Here is an 18,968-nt window from a genome sequence, read left to right as displayed (position 1 = left end):
TAAGTACAATAACTTACGTGTAGCAAACCTAAATTGCAAGCATGCCAAAAGCAAACATAACAAATGCGATATGGTAATATAGGCAGAACGAACCATTACCATACAGCAAATAAAGTACGAATGTTACATAGGAATGCAACTTAGGAAATTAGGAAATGTAACAGAACAGAAGAGTCCAAGTAATACAGATCAGTATCACACAGCAGGCGGCATAAACACCAACAAAGGTGAAAAAAAGGAAATATCATCAACACCAATAAAGGAAAAAAAAAGAAAGGTAAACGCAATATTTACAGACGTTACAAAAGCAGTCTATTTATGGTATTTTAACAAAACGTTACGCCTTCTTCAAAAAGAGACCTTGAATGGTTATTGCTCGACGCAACAATTTACCAACTAAGTCCCGGAAGTTTCTTTTGTCGCATTTCGCATCACATATGTTGCTTTGAATGTTGCCACGGTTGTCACTGCCAACTGCTCAACGCTGTGTGTATGATACATAGCGAAATTTTCTTGCAGGTATTCTACTTGTAGTAAAGAGGTTCATTATACTTTATTTATTGTCTGAATTTTCCGCGTACCGTCATCACGTCACATTCAACAGAATAGTGACAGCGGAGAGACGCAGGCGTAAAAGTTTTTGGCATGGTGGCCAAAAAAAAAAAGTTATGTTGCGTTTTCATTAACTGGGAACCCATACTTCGACCGTGAAGCCCCGTGGACAAGATCAATGACTTACGAGCAACGAAATCAGCGGCCGTCAGCGAGGTGTGTTACTTGGAACGGTGAATATTCTGGCGCCAAAGGCAGTGCCCGCTGCGACTAACCTTACCCGCCCATCTATGCAGGATTGGTGGTGCCGGCTTCGTGGACGCGGCGTAGCAGGTTGACTACACCGAAACTTCCGACATGCTTCACTGTTTCGACGGTCCTGCACTACACATGATTTCCCAACGGGCGTGCAGCGTGCACTTAGGAGAGGCATCGGCAGCAACGACAGGTGAGTGAACGCGGAGACGCTGTTCTTCCGGTCAGGGCCCAACGGTCTTGAGACAAGCAGGCGTACCTTACTGCAATAAACAATCTTCGCAGAGCGAGGAACCACTCGGTGAAGACAGTGGTTGCAGACATTTGAGCGCTTGACTGGCAACAACATCTCGTCCCTAGCGACCACTGTTATGTCTCTCAATAAAAAAGAAACTAGTGATGATAAATGTGAGCCAACTGACCCACATAAAGATGTTGCCTATACCAGCGGATAAATAGTGACGCGAGTGAGCCAGCGAACCAGCTTACGCTTTTTCGGCCTGCTAACGTTCTACGAAGCTCACAGGGCACAAGCAAAGGACGCCTTGGCCTGCATCCTCAACGTGCTCTCCGGCAATTCGCGCACACGTGCGGCATTGAACTACGCAGGTGCCACTTCAGCCCGCAATGTTGCAAAGACCCCGAATATGATCAGTGGAACAATAGGGAATTGCCGGGAAAGGGAACGCTCAGAAGTGCTTTTCTGTTCGCGCAGCTCTCCAAAGGCTATGCTGTCTTTTCAATACTGAACTTATTATCATGACGATGTGTTATGTCCTCCTGTTCCACTTTGTTTTCCATCTCTAGCCGCTATGAGCGTCTTCATGTGTTCGTTTTGCTTTGATGTTTGTTTCTGGCCTTACACTTAAGAAAGTACTGCTTCTAGTACAGGATGATCCCTTTTGGGTTTCACGGAATTTTGAATATCACCTGTACCAGATAGAATAAGTTTTGTCCTTGAGCTCGATTATTCGAAGAGGCGAATAGCGAGAAATCATACATGCATTCAGCTAAATAATGAAATTCACTAATTACCTTCTTAACTCTTTGCATTCCAAGTCGACACGGCCTACAAACTCACCGGCTACAATTTACAAATTGCAATATGTGGCGTAAGACAATTAATCACAATATGATAAATGACTTTTTATTAGTTTAATACGTGTTTCGATTTCTCGGGCAAGTAATATCCACCTTTCTGGATGATCCAGATCAATAACAATAATTGTGTTATCCGCAACAGGCGATGTTTAAAACTTCCGGAAGGGTTAAGAATGTTCACCCTCTATAGCGGAATAGCTTTAGAAGAAGCGCTACAAAAAGGGAGGTGGTTTCATTAAAACAGATGCCTCAAGGACAAATACATTCTTTCTTGTTTTGCGAAAGTGCAGGTGACATAGGTTGCGCATATTCACAACTTTTGGGGGGGGAAAACGTGCATTTGTAGTTGCGCTCCCCTTTCCCAGTTCGCATTCTTTACCCCTTCTCCCACCTAAGCTTACCGTCAGAAACGTCAAACTGTGAGCACACTCAAGATGCCTTCGTAAGTGCCAACCTTCCAACATTTAAATTTTATACGCGCACTACGAAAAAAAATACTTGTTAGCTCAATCTGACAGTAAAAATCATACAGTAGGGGCGGTGTCGGTAAACTAACAAGCGAAATTTAAAAGAAAAGGTTTAGACTGCCCCTTTAAGTCCAACGCTCACAGCACCGCTAGCGCACAGCTTCTTAAGAACTGCTTTAAGACTTCCGCGGAAGTACTTTACTCTGTCTAAAAACACGAATTTTAACGTCTATTTGGCAAGAGCAAACACTAAGGCCCAATATGAACGCAAGAAACATTGATGGGAAGCAGTGAACTCATCAGTAAACAGGTTGGTTTCTGAACCACCCGGCGGGCTCACATAAGAAAACACAGAAGTGTCGGTTTGTATCAGCGACGGTCTTGTTCTGTGTCCGAGGAATCTCTTCCCACAAAGGTCCATTTTCCAATCTATCTAATGCAGTCCAGAGTCCAGGAGCATTGTATCGAGGGCACTTACTAATTATGTGCGCACTCGTCTCTTCGGAGCCGCACTTGCATGCAGGGCTATCGGCCATTTCGATGCGGTATATATAGATGGGCGTTTGTGAAAGTCACGCCGAGCCACAGGCGCCACAGAACTGTTTTTTTTTTCTTCAGTTGTTGGTACACCAGGAGCTCTAGAAGCGGATCTAAGCTGTGGAGACGGGTGTTGGTAAATTCCGTTGAGTTACGCTGTTCTAGTGTAAGTTCGGGTGCTAGCGAGCGAAGCTTTGTAATGGCATCGGTTCTCAACAGTGGTAGATCTATGCGAAAGACGTCATCATTGGCAGATCGAGTGTCCTCATCCGTGCGCCGCTTATAACTTGGTATGCACTGATATTCTATGTTGTTTCCTTTGTCTATTTCATGGTCGTGAAGGTAGCCTTACGTCAGCAACTAGTTGACATCGTCCACCATGAAATGGCGACGTGAGACACAGGTGAGCAGCCTTGGAGTCAGAGAAGATGGACCATGACTGGGTCGTTTCCTGAATGATCGAATCCGGAGCAACGCGAAGGGTGGCGAGTTCTGCAGCCGTGGATGACGTCAACGAGATGTTTTCAATTTGCTCATGATAGCTCTCGCGGGAATGACCGCTGCGCCGGCTCAGCTTACGGAGGAAAACAAACCATCCGCCACTGGGATTTTCATCCAGTAAAGCAGCGCGGCTACTGGGAAATCGATTTTCTTTATAGCACAACTGTTCGTATTTGAACAACGAAAACGCATCCACTTTCTACTGCAGGCAGGCCTTTGCTACAACGCCACATCTAACCACAATCGTTAGGAAGGAGATAGTATATACTGCATAATACTCTTTAAATTCATACACAACACAAGCCAATCACAGAATGCGTGGAAAGGTATTGCACAAAATCTGAACCTTTTTTTTAAGAAAGAAAGATTGCCAGCCTGGGTGTTACGATAACTGATTGTGGAATCCATACTGGCTTCGAAGTTCCAGTTATTTTGCGTGGGATCTGGAAATAACATTGGTGAAAATAAGTTTGCTGAAGCGAATTACGGGGCAATTCACGGGTTATGAATAGCAGCTGGCGCTGCAATTACACCGTAAATTGCAGCGCCAGTTTCTATTGAAAACATGCACAAGACGACGCCTTGTCACGAAGTTACCTGAGATATTGCCGTTGCAAATTTCGCTTCAAGTTATGCTAGCTTTGACATTGGTAAGAAGCTCCTCGGCGCTAAAGTTTAGTGTTTAGAGTAAGAGCAACACGAATCTTACCTTCATATGTGAAAATGAGCGTTTCATTGGAGATTTCAGGATAAATTCAGTTTCGCGGCGCTTCTCACGAATACTCGGTGCACATAGATCCCGTCCGAGAATCTGAGAAATTGTTAACGGCCACCAAGTCTGGGAAGACATATAAATTTCCAGAATTTCAAAATAGTGGTACCTGCATTTTAGCAACACAGCTCGCAAGGCTTCTATTTCACAAAGACAGTTTCTCATTAGCGGTAACTGAAATAATGAAAAATGCGGCTCGCTGTGATTGTCTTTCAAGAAGAAAATTACCCATCACGGAAGAATATACACAGAGGAAAGCAGTGCAACCATGAAGTTCCTCTGATCATTACACATTCAACAAAAAGAAATGCGTAAAAAATTGTGGACGCAAGCTTTTCCGGGCATGCCTGTAATACGTTTTGGATTCGGAGAGCGCCTGACTGGCACTTGACAGTCTTAAACATCGTTACACTCCTCCTTTCGTTTGTTCGTACTAACGAAGGAAAAGTTTCGAAGTTCCACAGAAAAGTGAAGCTTAGTTAACACTCTCTGAGACTCGTAATTAAAGGCCTGGCACATTCTTCCACGCCCTGCCTAATTTACGGACAAACAGATGCGATTCTAAACGATGGAGATTTCTTGGAGCGCGCATCGGCACTTTGGCCAAGACCTTAGCTGAGACTGCAATGAAATAGGAATGAGAAATATTCTTTTTCGGTCCGAAGTACACGTCTTTCAAGTTTACAGAAGAGGTGGAATTTCATTTCCTCGTGCCTTTCGAGTTGATTACGCGCGCACATAACTCAGCATTTTTTTTTTCCTTTACCGTGACGGCGATTGCAGTGGATGCTGAGAACTGCACATTCCCTAATTCTCAGCGCGCCACTGGAACTGCGTTTCATCTCACTGTATCATCAGCACTTTGCGAATCGTTACTGTAAAACTGATAATAGTCGCGAGAAACAATTCATATCAGGAGAGAAAATCTGCTGAACAAGCGTTTTGAAATTTTACCGTCGGCCATTTAATGCAAATCTTATTGTTGCGGTTAATCACCGAAAACGCGAAAGCAGGTACCTACCCCCGCGCGTTCACAATCGCATTCAATTCTTCAAATTTTCACATTTTAAAAGCTTTATTCAGTAAAAATGCAGGCGCCAAATGTGGGCTAGTTAACATGACCACAGGGAATGAGATTAGAAAGACGTCTGTCTTCTTCTTTTTCTTTTCTTTTTTTTGTATAGAGTGCCAAGCCTAAGGCAGTGGCTTAATAAAACAAAACAAGAGAAATCAATATGTTTGAGTCACTCTCATCACAAAATATTCGCCTTCGAAATAAACAAGAATGACCTGGTGCAAAAATTCACTAAGAAACATTTTCACAGGAACGACAGTTGTCCGTATAATGTTTCACAACTGATCAGATCTTCGTATTATGAAAAAGCCGAACATATAGTGGCGTACTCGAAGTGAAGAAGTTAATATATGCGTTTCTTGGTAAAGAATATTAGAATATTGGGTGATCATCCTAGTCTCAAAGTAGGACAAGGATAACGCGCACCCAGAATTTTTCGGATAGAACGCGTCCAAGAAGTTTTAATGGTACACAAGTTTGCGCGGTTCAAAAGGTAAAATTCAGAGTCGTTATTGTGGCTCGGTTAGTTGTGTCGCTGTTCTTCAAGCGAAGCTTCTTTAGGGAGCCCTCCGCGAATTTGCTGGCTGTGGCTGCTAGGTGCTGCGTCTTGCGGAAAAGCTGACACACAGGGGCACAGGGGATAAATGAATTGCGTGTCCCGTGGTGGGGCAAAAGTGCAGTATCTCAGCACAACTGCCTGATGTTCTGACCACAATCACATGCATACACTGTGTATATATATATATATATATATATATATCCATTATCTGCCTAAATCCGTTATCAAAGCGAAAGCTCTCTTTACGTTCCTCCCCGTAGTTAGCCGCGTCTTCTCGGTCTCCTTCTCGACCAGCAAAGTGGGTCGATCTCGGAGGCTGCAATTTAATCCCGCAGATAGTGTGATTAAGCGGCGGATCCCGGAGGGTCGACCCCGAAGAGCCGATCCCGGAGACAGTCGAGCGTCGGCCACGTGCAGTCACGTGGTGAATGTCTTCGTGTCCTGTCGTCTCGTCGGGCAGGCACGTATCCGCGAAGCCCAACGGCTCGACACATCGGCAATGGGACAGGAGCGTGAACACTTCATCATACGTAATTAAAAGTAAAATAGCATTGCAAACAAAATGTTCGCTTTGCGTACCGTGTGTACTTCTTTGAAACGTTTCGAGGAAAGCATGGCTTGACTTTGATTCCGACGAATGCGTTGGATCTTGCGTATTGTTGAACATGCTTAGCGTTCCACGTTATCTTATTCGGGCTATTGTAGCGTTTTATTACTATGAATACTTAGCAATCGCGCTCATGGACGCGGAGCTATTTAACGTCTTTGGAGAATATCCCGTTCTTCCCGCGTGATTTTTTCTTTCAGTTATTTTCATTAGTGCCAAATGGGCATAAAGTGCTTAGGAGAAAAAACTGACTCACCATCCTGGTTCTGCGAATGCGGACATCCAATTAATCTGCCGAAAAAAAATTCAACCGCTACAACTGCTGAAAGACAGAAGGGGGGAGGGGTGATGCAATGCATCTATTGCTTCAGACTAATGGTAGTAATAGTAATTTAAAATAACCTAGGTAATGGCAGTAACCGTAATTTTGGCAGCACGCCACCGGTGGACGCATTCCGGTTTCCTTTTCCCTTTGCCGCTCCTCGTAATAAATGTGTACTGTTTACTACGCAGTACTTAGTGCACAATCAGGAGTTCACAGAGTCGCGAAGACGTTCGAAGCCAGAGGGAAGAAGTTTAGACAAATTCATGTACTTCCTATGATTCCCGCGCTGGCTGAACCGCCCTGATTGCAGCTCCCGTAGGTACTAGCGCCACAGTTGCCCCGAGTAATCGTTTACGAAACTACGTTGCGTGGGGCTCACACGCTGCAGGTAAGGCGAGCAGCTGGCGGCCGCGACGGCTGGCGCTCCGACTTCCCACACTGCCTTGCGGCCGCCGCTGAGTGTGCACGCGCATTTCTGGAAAGTCCCATTATACGTGCCCTTAAAAACCCAAAATAAATCTCTAGTGACTCTCGCTATGCAAGCAAAAGGGCTAGCCTAATGGGAAGAGTTCGCGTTCGTCAGTTTAACGAAACCCGCAGCATCTGTCGAGGACCTAAGCATCTGGTGTTTTTGAATGGGTTATTCATTCGTTAGCTCTATCAAGCCATTGAGGCCTTAGTTAAGAGCGGGTGCCGTCTCAGGTAATACCAGCTACTATTGTCTAGTTGCGAGTGAGTAATGGACTAACCGTACACCAGGGTAACGAAGTTCTCGAAACGAACGTCGTCTTCAACTTTATTTAGTGTGGCAGAATATATATATATATATATATATATATATATATATATATATATAGAGAGAGAGAGAGAGAGAGAGAGAGAGAGAGAGAGAGAGAATACAAAGATAGCTAGAAGCCCGCGCAAGTCTTCACTATGTATAAAGCGCACGTCACGCTTAGCGAAGCATACTTGAGGATTTGACAGCGCGAAACTTCCCACTTTGATACGCTCCTGGCAGAATGCTTCGCCGCGTGGCAGCTGCGGCCGAAAACATTTTGCTTCCTCAGCCAGCGCCTTTGCCATGCACAGTATTCATCTCAATCGCCGTGGACGCTATGGAAAGTTATTAGCGCGTGCGATATATAATAGCCGATCCGGCAGCCTGGCATTCAAGGGAGAAAGGTGAAGCTCGTCTCATATGAAAGGAGCGCCGGCGACGTGCGCGCGAGCTCAAGAAACTGATGCCGATGCCCATAGACGAGAAGCTATTTACAGCTCTGTCCAGTCGAATCATACGGTAAAGAGCTTCCCCAAGTATTGAGTAACGGCCTCATCGCAGACTAACAACGAGCCAAGTCACTGTTTCTTGAACCATCAGCTTGGCGGCTAGAATTAATTATTGAATTAATTGAGGAATGAACGAACGTATGGGTTTTATTTTTATTTTTTTCTTGGTGCGGGTGGGGACGGGGACAGCGAAATAAATTTCAGGCGATGTGAAGAAATGAGAGCGTTATAAATGTTTGCATCCCTACCGTTTCGAAGAGGCTTGCGTTTCGAAATTGGCTATCGTCAAAAATTCTGCGGGGCACTTTATATTGTTCCAGTTGCACTCTGTACAAGATGCCTCGACAGCCCTTTTTGTTGCGCTCCAAGCCGTTGAAAAGCGCCCCTTTCTGCAGAGCATCTTAGCTACAGCGCGACGTTCTGACGCTTTATGACACTGCAGAGCATGTTCTACAGATGCGGATGCTGGTTGTGTTAACTAGTGGTCCCGTAGGGCCGTGGTCTCGTGGCGCGTAGCCCCGTGGTCCCGCACGTGGTATATATATTTAAGGTTGTAACCAGAAATACAAACCATTATGGAGAACATTCGACATTCGGCACTCGCAAGAGGCACGTACGCCGATCGCGAAGCTGATCTGAGTATGCCTTCGATATTAAGTATGTTGTATATACTGTATGTACATGTCTAGCCCGTAAAGTAAGCTGAGCCGTGAACAGAAAATATTAAAATGCAGAGAGAAAGAGAACAGGCTGTGGGGTATAGTTTGTCTATACGCCTTGCTTCTGTCCCTTCCACACGCACTGAGTCCTTACTCTCTCTCTTTTTTCCTCTTTCTATTCCCCTTTCTCCTACCCCCAGTGTAGGGTAGCAAACCGGGTGCTCTTCTGGTTGACCTCCCTGCCTTTCCTGTTCTTGCTTTTTCTCTCTCTCTCTCGCACGAAACTCTCTCTATGTCGCAGGGTCACATTACAGATCTTACATACATATCTGCAGTTAGATTACATATGTGAAGAAGAACAAATGCATTGGACACAAAATAGTCCAGTGATCACTCAAACGGCAACCCAACCTCAAGAAGTTACCCAACCTCGGAGTTATCTTTTTTATTGTTCTTGTTCTTATCTACGTGCTTCCGCGTGCCATTTCTCATTTATTAACGCTCTCCATATTTCGGCGCAGAATCACCATGCTCTTTTCCAATGGCATCGTTTTGAGTAGCAGCAAAAGTAGCGGCCAGAAATGCACGCATAACTCTCTAGAAGACTCTTTCTCCAAACAGTGAAAATGTCCGCACGCCGCCAAAATGAGGCTGCATTCCTGTCGCGGTGCAGGTAGAGACAAGCCCGTGTGAGCATGCTCGTATTCGAGCTGATGCTTCGCACACTTTCAAAATCGCATGATGGAAAAAAAAAACACGCTGATCCCTCAAACTCTGGGAATCGGTGTGAGCGAGAGCTTGGGTAAACCGGCAAGATGAAACGACTCATCTCAATAAGAGACGCAACAAAATTCGGTAACGAACGCACCCCACTGCTGTCGAAGCTGTCTCACCACCGACCACGGACCTTTGAATGCCGAAAAGTTCTCGCGCAAGATCGCTTGCGTCTAATAGCAAGTTGCATGCGCATTAGCTCTCGCACATACATGCTACGAGACGTGCCGCTCGCGGCACTAGTCTCAACGAACTTGGCATTGACACTAGAGAAGTATGCGTGCGATTGTTACGTACTAGTTAGAACATACGGGTGTGATGCTGGGAGACGCGAGGCTCTGTTTCACCATCCGACACGCAATTCTTTTATTTTATGTTTTAGTTATTTGGCAAGGAAGCGCTGCTGCTGCTTCCACAGTACGCAAAGTCAGGGAAGGTTCGCTAAGAAAGCGTCGCTTTAAAAAATGCAGCAGACTTATGCGACCGACCAGAATCACGGCCCAATTCGCAGCGAAGCTTTTTTACAGCAATTACATGGATACTCGAGGTGCATTTCTGCCACCTCAGTCGGCGTCGCCGTGGGGTTCCGTATAAAGTATAAGGGCGATAAAATCATAGCCATGCGCCTTAAGCTGTATGTGACAGTGAAAGCGTATGGGGGTGGGCCGGCGATGCTAGCTCAATCTCGCGCGCGCAAGGGAGGAAGGTGGGGAGGAAGCGTGCCTTCTTTCGTCGCGGGCAAGGCTCCGGGGGGAGAGGAAGGAGGAGGGGCCCCCTACCCCTGGCGGCCCGGGGATCCGCGCGCACCCGCCCAGGCCACTGTATCTTGAAAGCCATCTGTGACGGGGACAGAGTCCGACCAGCGCTGTGTTTTCGCGGCTTAGTTCGCGATGGGGGGGGGGGGGGGGGAGGGGGTACGAAACGCAGCACGAAGGTCAATTAGCTCGCTGCTGCTGCCGCGCATCCTCGCTCCAGCGTTTTGACAGCGAGTTTGCGCGGTCATCGAGTAAGATGTGTTCCTGCTTGCTTGCGAGCGTGAAACCATGCTTCTTAATTTGGTTAGTAAGCCTATGATGCAAGTTTATACGGCCGATAAAACTACGATCCTTACTTTGTACAGCTGGCCACTAATTTGCTATCGCAATCGATGCTTCACCTTTTCGACGAAACTTCGACTTATTTCTTAGAATTTCAGTTACGAGCATCCTGACCTCACACATTAGATTTGAACCAACATGTTACTCATGACATGGACCACAATACTCGCAACTTCCAAACTCGGTGTCAAATCTGGTTCTCTCGGAACACTAGAAAAGCGCGCATAACGTTTGTAATGTGCCGTAATTATCCCGGACAAATTAAAACTCACACGCACTTTCGACAACGTGCTTGCCATTTGCAGCAAATACGAAATCGGTGCCACGCTCAGTCCTCCATGGAGAGCGATCAAAGACTCTACTATTTTTTTGTATAATGTCTGAAAATGCGCAAAGTAATTATCCGCAGATCCATTACTTAACCTAGAGGCTTTAAATTTGCACCACTCATCACCCTTAATATGACTCATCATTTCTACCGACCAAAAACTCGTTGCCATGTACTGTTGTTATCGTACAGGAAAACATTTCAAGCGGCAACTGTATAACACATTCGAGAACTTTCATAAGCTGTAATTTATCTGCTCACATTAAACTTTGTATCCACATTAGTTCTCATCATGTTCCTTCCTTTTTGCCAAATATGACTTCAGCGGAAGCTATTGTTCTCACAGGACAGCGGCATCCATTATACGCTGCTCCTAAAATTCAGTTATAATAATCTGGAACGATTGTGTAAGTAACTGCAAATGCCGTAATGAATCCGCGCATTTTCAACTTATGCACGCCACAAATAATTTCCCTCTATTGTCACCAAATAAGAAAAAATCACTTTGCTTGTTCCACCGGGTACATCGAGGAAGCCTGCTACGAGCCTCGTATTGCGCATGAAAACATGGAGAAAACGAGTGCTTACTAATTATTTGGATAGATCATAATTAGGCCTAGAATGTTAAATTTTCGCCACACATTACTCCTAGCATGTCCCACTGTACGCATTGAATGTGAACTGCGCATGGCCTTTAGTACTCCAGGATTCTGCAAAATGAGTAGGAAGGCAGTGTGACGATTTCAAGCACTTGATTAAGCAATGTTGCGTGAAGCTCACAATTAACTGACGCTTTTGAAACTTTGCCAGCACATCACCCATAAGTTACCGTCTCATTTTCTTAAAATGTCAACTGCGTGGCAAGTTCAATTCTATCATGCAGGGCGTCGGACAAACTTCGCACACGTTGCGCGCGACATGCTTATAACACACAATGCGTGTACCAGTCAGTTTCTGCAAAGGCCGTAACTAAGTGTGCACGTTTAAACTGTTTAGTACATTCTCATGCAAATTGAATCTGGGTACTACGTGCAGTACACCGCGCTACGTCTAAGAACACCGCGCAAACAAAGTTCACGCTTCTTGTAACCCCCCCCCCCCGGGGGGGGGGGAGAAAATGGGTATTTATTTGTAATTCCGAAGCACCCCTTTAACCTACACACTGCAAACTTTTGGTCACAGCACTTCTAATATAGTTCCCGTATCTCCAAATAAAGAAATGGCTGCCATCTTTTATTCTTCCAGGCCCCCGGGTGAACCTTCGACGAGTTTCATATGGCGTCTCTAAGCACGACAAAAAACGAGTGTTGAGCGATTTTCATTCCGCCCCTAATTAATTCACAAACTTCAATTGCTCCCACAGGTCACCCCTAATGTGCCCCTCTGTCCTCATTTTTATTTTCGCAATATAACCTTGGCGAATAATCAATTTCTCCAAGACACCGACACAACACAAACAAAATGTTTTCGAGCGCCACTAGTCGCACCAACAGCTTCGCAGTAAAAGGAAACTGGACACTGGATGCGCCTCTTACAGAAGTAACACGCTTCAGACGAAGTAAATGGGCACAGGACAGAGTATCGTCTCGGTTGGTTAAGGTAATCGATATTATATTATAAACGCCAATGGAAGTGCTATAGCGAGACCCTTTATATAAGTTGCAGCCCATGTCGAAAGGGGATATTCAAGGCAAAGTGCTTAAAGAGCTACCTTATCTTTTCTTTTTTTTTCTGCGAACTGATATCCTGTCCCACACACAGAACTCGCAAAACGTTAGCAGGAAGTAATATGACGGCAGCATTCATACGGGTTTCTGCGCCAACATCTCGAGCAGCTAGCGCTGCGGACCCTGGTTCGTGTGCGCCATGTGCAGCGCTAAAAGCAGAAGCGCAACATGTAACACAGAGGACGACTGAACGAGGAGACGTTAGCCGTGCGTCAACAGCTTCTCCCGTCAACTTTCACTTCGCGCGCTCATCTTTAGCGATAAACATGCATCACAAAAAAAGCCAGCTAACCCAGTAGTTCAGCTTGCTGGTTAAACTCGGCTCTAGTTATGGCTCGATCCCTTTGGAGATGAACTGAGGCTCGGATTTCCTTTTGCGCAACGGTTTTCGTGCGGCAGTGAAAGCCATCGGCCAAGGCCAGTGTGCGGCCAGCGGCACAGCCCTCCATTAGCTTTGGGATGCAATTAGCAGTCATTCTCAAATAGAACCTACCTTGTGCATGGCTCACTCGGAAAAAAAAAACTTTGTTGTGCGGTTCATTTCAGTCAGTAATGCGTGTTTTTTGTTTCTCACGCAGCGTTTTACCTGCTTCGGATTAGAGGTCAGCTAGGACCTCTAACTACCTAGGACGGCTGCGGCTCTGAACGCTGACGCCGCGTTACCAATTAAATAGTAATTGGAGAGCGTGTAGGTTATAAACACGATCTGTGATGTATAAATTTCTCAGAATGGCATACAGATACCTGCGAAGGCTTTCTTCTTTCTTTTTCTTGTTGAAGGCAATGTTTTCTAAAAAGAAATTACGCATTTGATTACATCTGATTTAAAATGCATCTAATTATGCATTTCAAAAGCTAGTATTCAGTAGCCTGCATTTAGAGGCAACATGGGCCTGTCTTTGTCAAGCCGCGCTTTTCCGGCTTTTCGCCCATGTTCCCGACACTGTGTAATCATGATGTCGAATCTATCTATCTATCTATCTATCTATCTATCTATCTATCTATCTATCTATCTATCTATCTATCTATCTATCTATCTATCTATCTATCTATCTATCTATCTATCCGTCCGTCCGTCCGTCCGTCCGTCCGTCTGTTCTTCCGAGACGAGAGTGCTTTGAGTTTCAAAGTATCTGAGTATGGCGCCCCTTTCTTCTCGTCCATTTAGACAATTTGAGGCCTTCTATACGGTGTTTCAGCGAACACTTTGAATTTTTTCTTTAATTGCCTGTAGCAGATGGCACAATTCTAGTCCGCGAGCCGGTCTACTCGAAGAGGCGGACTTCCTGCACCTGGTGCTCCCAAGGCGCTCACTCACACTAACACGATGCCTGGCGACGCAGCGAATACGTTTACTGCAAACGATTGGCCTGCACTTCCGACATTATCTCCTCCAGCACAACAAAGATCGATGGTGGACTACCGACGCACCAATGACGGCGCAGATCATGTGCGAGGTCCCCAAGACAAGCAAGTGACCGCCATAATCAAATCTCTAATGAAAGTCATTCGCGTGTTGATAAATTACATGCAGACGCCATCCATTCGAGGTGAACAAGTGCTGGAAGGCCTGGATCCGGTTCTTGCGAGCCTCTAGTAACAAGCACAATGGCTCTACTGCGTCAGCCTTTCCCCAAGCAAGTCAAGGAAGCGTCTGTTATGCAATCGCGTGCCCGTGGACTGAAATCCCGTATTGCTGATTTTCGCCATTACGTTTTCACCAATGGATTCACCATTATTGTCGTCTGTGAACCGAACCTATACAGAAACCCGCACGGATCTCAGGCTATGAACCTTAGGTGTCATCGACTTGTAATGACATTAGCAAAGTTATCACATACATACGGTGTGAACTGATTGGCGTTGTTCATCCAGCGCGGCCACATGACAGTAATCAGTATGTCTGTTTGACCGTGAAAAAACAAACTTACCTTTACTTTAGTGGGCGCTTACCTCTCTCCAACTAGTCGTTTCGATAGGCAGAGACTGAGTGACATAGTTGCGACTCCTGGTCCATGGATTGTTGTTGGGGACTTCAACGCACATCATTCACTTTGAGGAAGCAACAAGGTAAATTTCAAAGGAAGAAACCTCGTGTCCTTTGCTTGCGACCATGACCTTTGCTGCCTAAATGATGGCAGTCCCTCGTTTCTGCGCAGCCAGACGTACAGTAGTTCTTTAGACTTAGCTTTTGTCTCGCGGTGCCTCACTCACTGCGTCCATTGGTTCACAGATATAGAAATCAACGGAAGCTACACATTCCTACCTACCTGAAGATAAAAGGCCAAACGAAATCCGCTCCATCAATTTTTATACAAACAATAGATTGGCGCGTGTTTAAATCACTTATGGAAGACGCATGCCACGAAGGCTTTTTGTCCCCACTAGAATTTGAGATTGCCAAGGCGATGCAGGATGCTATGCGTTCATTTCAGCCATTGGAGAAACACAGATTTTGATGCGGCAATACAGAGCCTCCGCGCAATCCGCTGGAGAGCGGAGCGATGGTACAGACGGACGAAATCGGTCTACGAACTTAGAGAGGCGAGACGCATTCAAAAGAAAATTCAGCGTCGCCTTGCTGTACTGCAAAATCAACGCTGGAAATCCTTTTTTGAGCCTCTCGATCAGCGTAAACCTCTGTCGCTTGTCTGTACAACAATCCGAAGACTTTGAACAGCTCCTCAAAAGCGCCGTCCATTTAACTCTCTAGCCCTACATCAAGGACGCCGAGAAGTCGAGGTAGCCGAAGATTACTGCGCAAGGATAACGGGTCCGGCGCCCACGTATTCACCTTGGGCACCTATTCCCATTGTGCCCCCTTGCTGCCGAGATCCTCGTATGGACGCTGCTTTCTCCATCGAAGAACTGGAGGCCGCACTTGCTGGGTGCAGGCGATCTTCGTCACCAGGACACGATGGCATCACATAGTCTGCGCTTGTAAACCTTGGCCAAAAGGCCAGAGATGCCCTTCTTGGCCTATACAACGCATAATGGCTTGACGGCCTGGTCCCTACCACATGGAAATCCAGTTACCATGTTCCACTCCTCAAGGGTGGCAAATCTCCACTGGAATTGTCATCTTACCGTCCAATAGCACTGGCCAGCTGTGTCGGCAAGGTAATGGAGAGAATGATCCTTACACGGTTGGAATGGTACTTGGAATTTTATAACGTCCATCCAGAGGTAATGGTTGGTTTTCGACGCGGACGCTCGTCAATAGATAGCGTTATCGACCTTGTAACATACATACAACACCGGAAACATCTGAAACGAATCACTGCGACCTTATTCCTTGATGTTAAAGGTGCGTACGGCAATGTAGATCATCATGAAATTCTGGACGCCTTAGAAGCTGTAGGGATTGGTAGACACACCTTTCGCTGGATACGCAACTATTTGAATGGAAGATCTTTCTTTTGACTGAAGGCGGACCAACGCCATCTAGCTATATCAGTCGTGGTGTACCGCAAGGCGGAGTACTCAGCCCTACCCTTTTCAACCTGTTGCTCGTTGGTCTCGCTGATTCCTTACCGCAAACCGTTCAGCTCTCCGTATATGCAGACGACATTTGCATATGGGCTTTAGGAGTGACACGTGTACAAGTCCGCGCGCGACTTCAGAAAGCTTGAACGGCTGTGTCAACATACCTAAGGAGGCAAGGCCTGGAGCTTTCAGGTGAGAAATGTGCACTTGCTGCTTTTACTCGCAAAGCGATGGCCCCATATGTTTTGCGGATTAATAACCAAACTATACGACGTAGACGACCGCGCCGATTTCTTGACGTCATCATTAATAGAAACTTCTCTTGGAACCCTCACGTCTCGTACATGACAAAGCTTTTGGCCGCCATTGTGGACCTTCTTGCGTTTCTCGGCGGGAAATCCTGGGGCGCAAAAGTACCATCAATGTTGCAACTGTATAAAACACTGTTTTTAGGCTTCCTGCGGTACAGGTTACCTGTAGCTGTAAATACTTGCACTACGAATATCCGCAAACTCCAGAGTGTGCAAGCACAAGCACTCAGAACTTGTCTCGGTCTCCCAAAAACTACATCATCGATTGCGGCATTGGACATTGCCAGAGACGGTCCTTTGACAGTCTACATCGATACAGATGTCCTGAGAGCACACATCGGACACCTGACTCGGATTTCCTCCCACCATCTTGTTTGCCTGCCAGCAAAAAGACCACATTCAACTTTTGCTAAAAGTATTGTAAGACATCAGTCCTTCTTGCCATCACAATTTACGCCTGCTACACGATTATCCGACCCGTTGTGGTGTGTGCACCAGCCGCAAGTGCAGTTGACAATTCCAGGCATCAGAAACAAAGCCGGAGCGCCTTTCCAATCTTTGAAACAAGCAACCTTATAACACATTCACAACGTGCACAGATTCTGGTAACATGTCTACACAAATGGTTTGGTGAAACTCAACAGCTCTGCTGCTGCAGTCTTCATCCTCGCAAAATCTGCAGAAATCAAATTAAAGACTTCATCGACGGGTGCAGAACACGCGGCACTCCGTGCTGCACTTGATTTCAGGAAGCAGGAACCAACGCAACAATGGAGTGTCTTTAGTGACTTGAAGGCAGCCCTTCAGTGCATACATAACCCATTGCGTCACGGACCAAATGAACAACTGGCCTCAGAAATTCGATACATATATCATCACAGCCATGACAAGGCACACAACATAATCTTTCACTAGCTTCCAGGATATTGTAACATCAGTGGGAACGACCAGGTCGACGAAGTCGCCCGATCTGCGCATGAAAGTGGTCAACGAGTCTTCATTCCGCTTTCGCGCACAGACGCTGCGGCTGGCCTGCAATTGATGTCCCGTGACTGTACTTTGCCCCTGTGGGACTCGAACGTTTTCACCATGTGTTGTTTGCGTTCGTTGTCGCCGGGCATACGGATGCACCTCCCGCCTGGGTTACCACGACGTGAACAGACCATGCTTCACCGTCTGTGGCTAGGCGTTGCCTTTACGAACTCGTATGCTTTCCTTATTGGAATGGCCAACAGCCCCACGTGCGACACATGCAACAGCGAAGAGACGCTCACACACATTATCTGTGTCTGCTGGCGATATAGTGCCCAGAGACAAGTGATGCTCAGAGTACTGGACGAGCTGGGCAATCGTCCACTATCAGAACCGATCAATGCTCTGAAAGAACATCCGCGTTGAAGGCCTTACTCGCGTTATTAAGGTTCCTGCGGTCTGCGGGGCTTAACGATAGACTTTGAGAACGCCGCCCCCTACCACTCTATAGTCTACGCGCTTTGTTAGTACTCGTCTCGCTTTCTCTCTATCCCCCCCTTCCATTCTCTTTCTCGTTTCATCTCCCTTAAACTTCCCCCCCGTGCAGGGTAGCCAACCGGAACTACCTCTGGTTAACCTCTCTCTCTCTCTCTCTCTCTCTCTCTCTCTCTCTCTCTCTCTCTCTCTCTCTCTCCCTCTCCCTCTCTCCCTCTCTCCCTCTCCCTCAGTTTAGAGCTCGAGATTCTCTAAGGCGTCAATATTATCGCGAATAGAGCCTTAATAATCGAGAAATTAAGGTAAATGCAGGACATGATTAGAGGCTCCCCCGTGACATTCAAGTACTTGCCCGATGACGAAAGCACTCCTCAGTTAAATTCTGTCACTAGTACTCAACCATTCGTCGCAAAAATCATCCTTGTGTTGTATTATTAGACGAAATACAATGCTACTTGTTCAGTTCTATTTCATATTTAGAAGAAAGAACTCACTGAAATTACAGTTGACAACGAAGCGGGCGGTTGAAAGGTTTCGTTTCCGCTCGACTCCGCGGCGCCCATGCTTTCGCGTTTCATAGTACTACGCAGAGAGAGACATAGAGAGCAAACTTTATAGAAAAGAGCACATGAGCGTAGGTAGCTGTGCAGCGGGTGGTCCTCTCAGTCCAGGAATCCAGCAGCCTTGGCTGCCCTTCTCGCTCGGTTGACCATGTTGAGCTGATCCGTCGAGTCTGAGCTGGACAGCGCTGCCTCCCGTTGCCGTGTAGTGGGGTTTGTTATGGGTGTGAGCTACGTAGAACAGGTGTGCTTACTCGCACTCCTTTCTCAGTCAGCATACAGGGATTATATAAGCATGCTTGCTGGTACTAGCAGTCAGCACACAAACTTCGTATACTTGTCCACAAATATATCGGCCAAAATGCCGACCTATCCAGCAGCAGACAGTTGACAGCAGCCACCAGCAGCATTAGCCACGCCGAACCAGGGAGTGTGAGCAAAGAAAGCTTGTATTTAATAGCTACGCTAAAGATAAAGCTGCCAAGATGGGATTGTTCACACAACGGATATACATGCCGTTA

This window comes from Dermacentor variabilis, chromosome 5 (genome assembly GCF_050947875.1).
Source record: "Dermacentor variabilis isolate Ectoservices chromosome 5, ASM5094787v1, whole genome shotgun sequence".
In the NCBI taxonomy this organism is placed as follows: Eukaryota; Metazoa; Arthropoda; class Arachnida; order Ixodida; family Ixodidae; genus Dermacentor; species Dermacentor variabilis.
The sequence above is the reverse complement of the archived record's forward strand: the minus strand, read 5'-3'. Positions refer to the sequence as shown.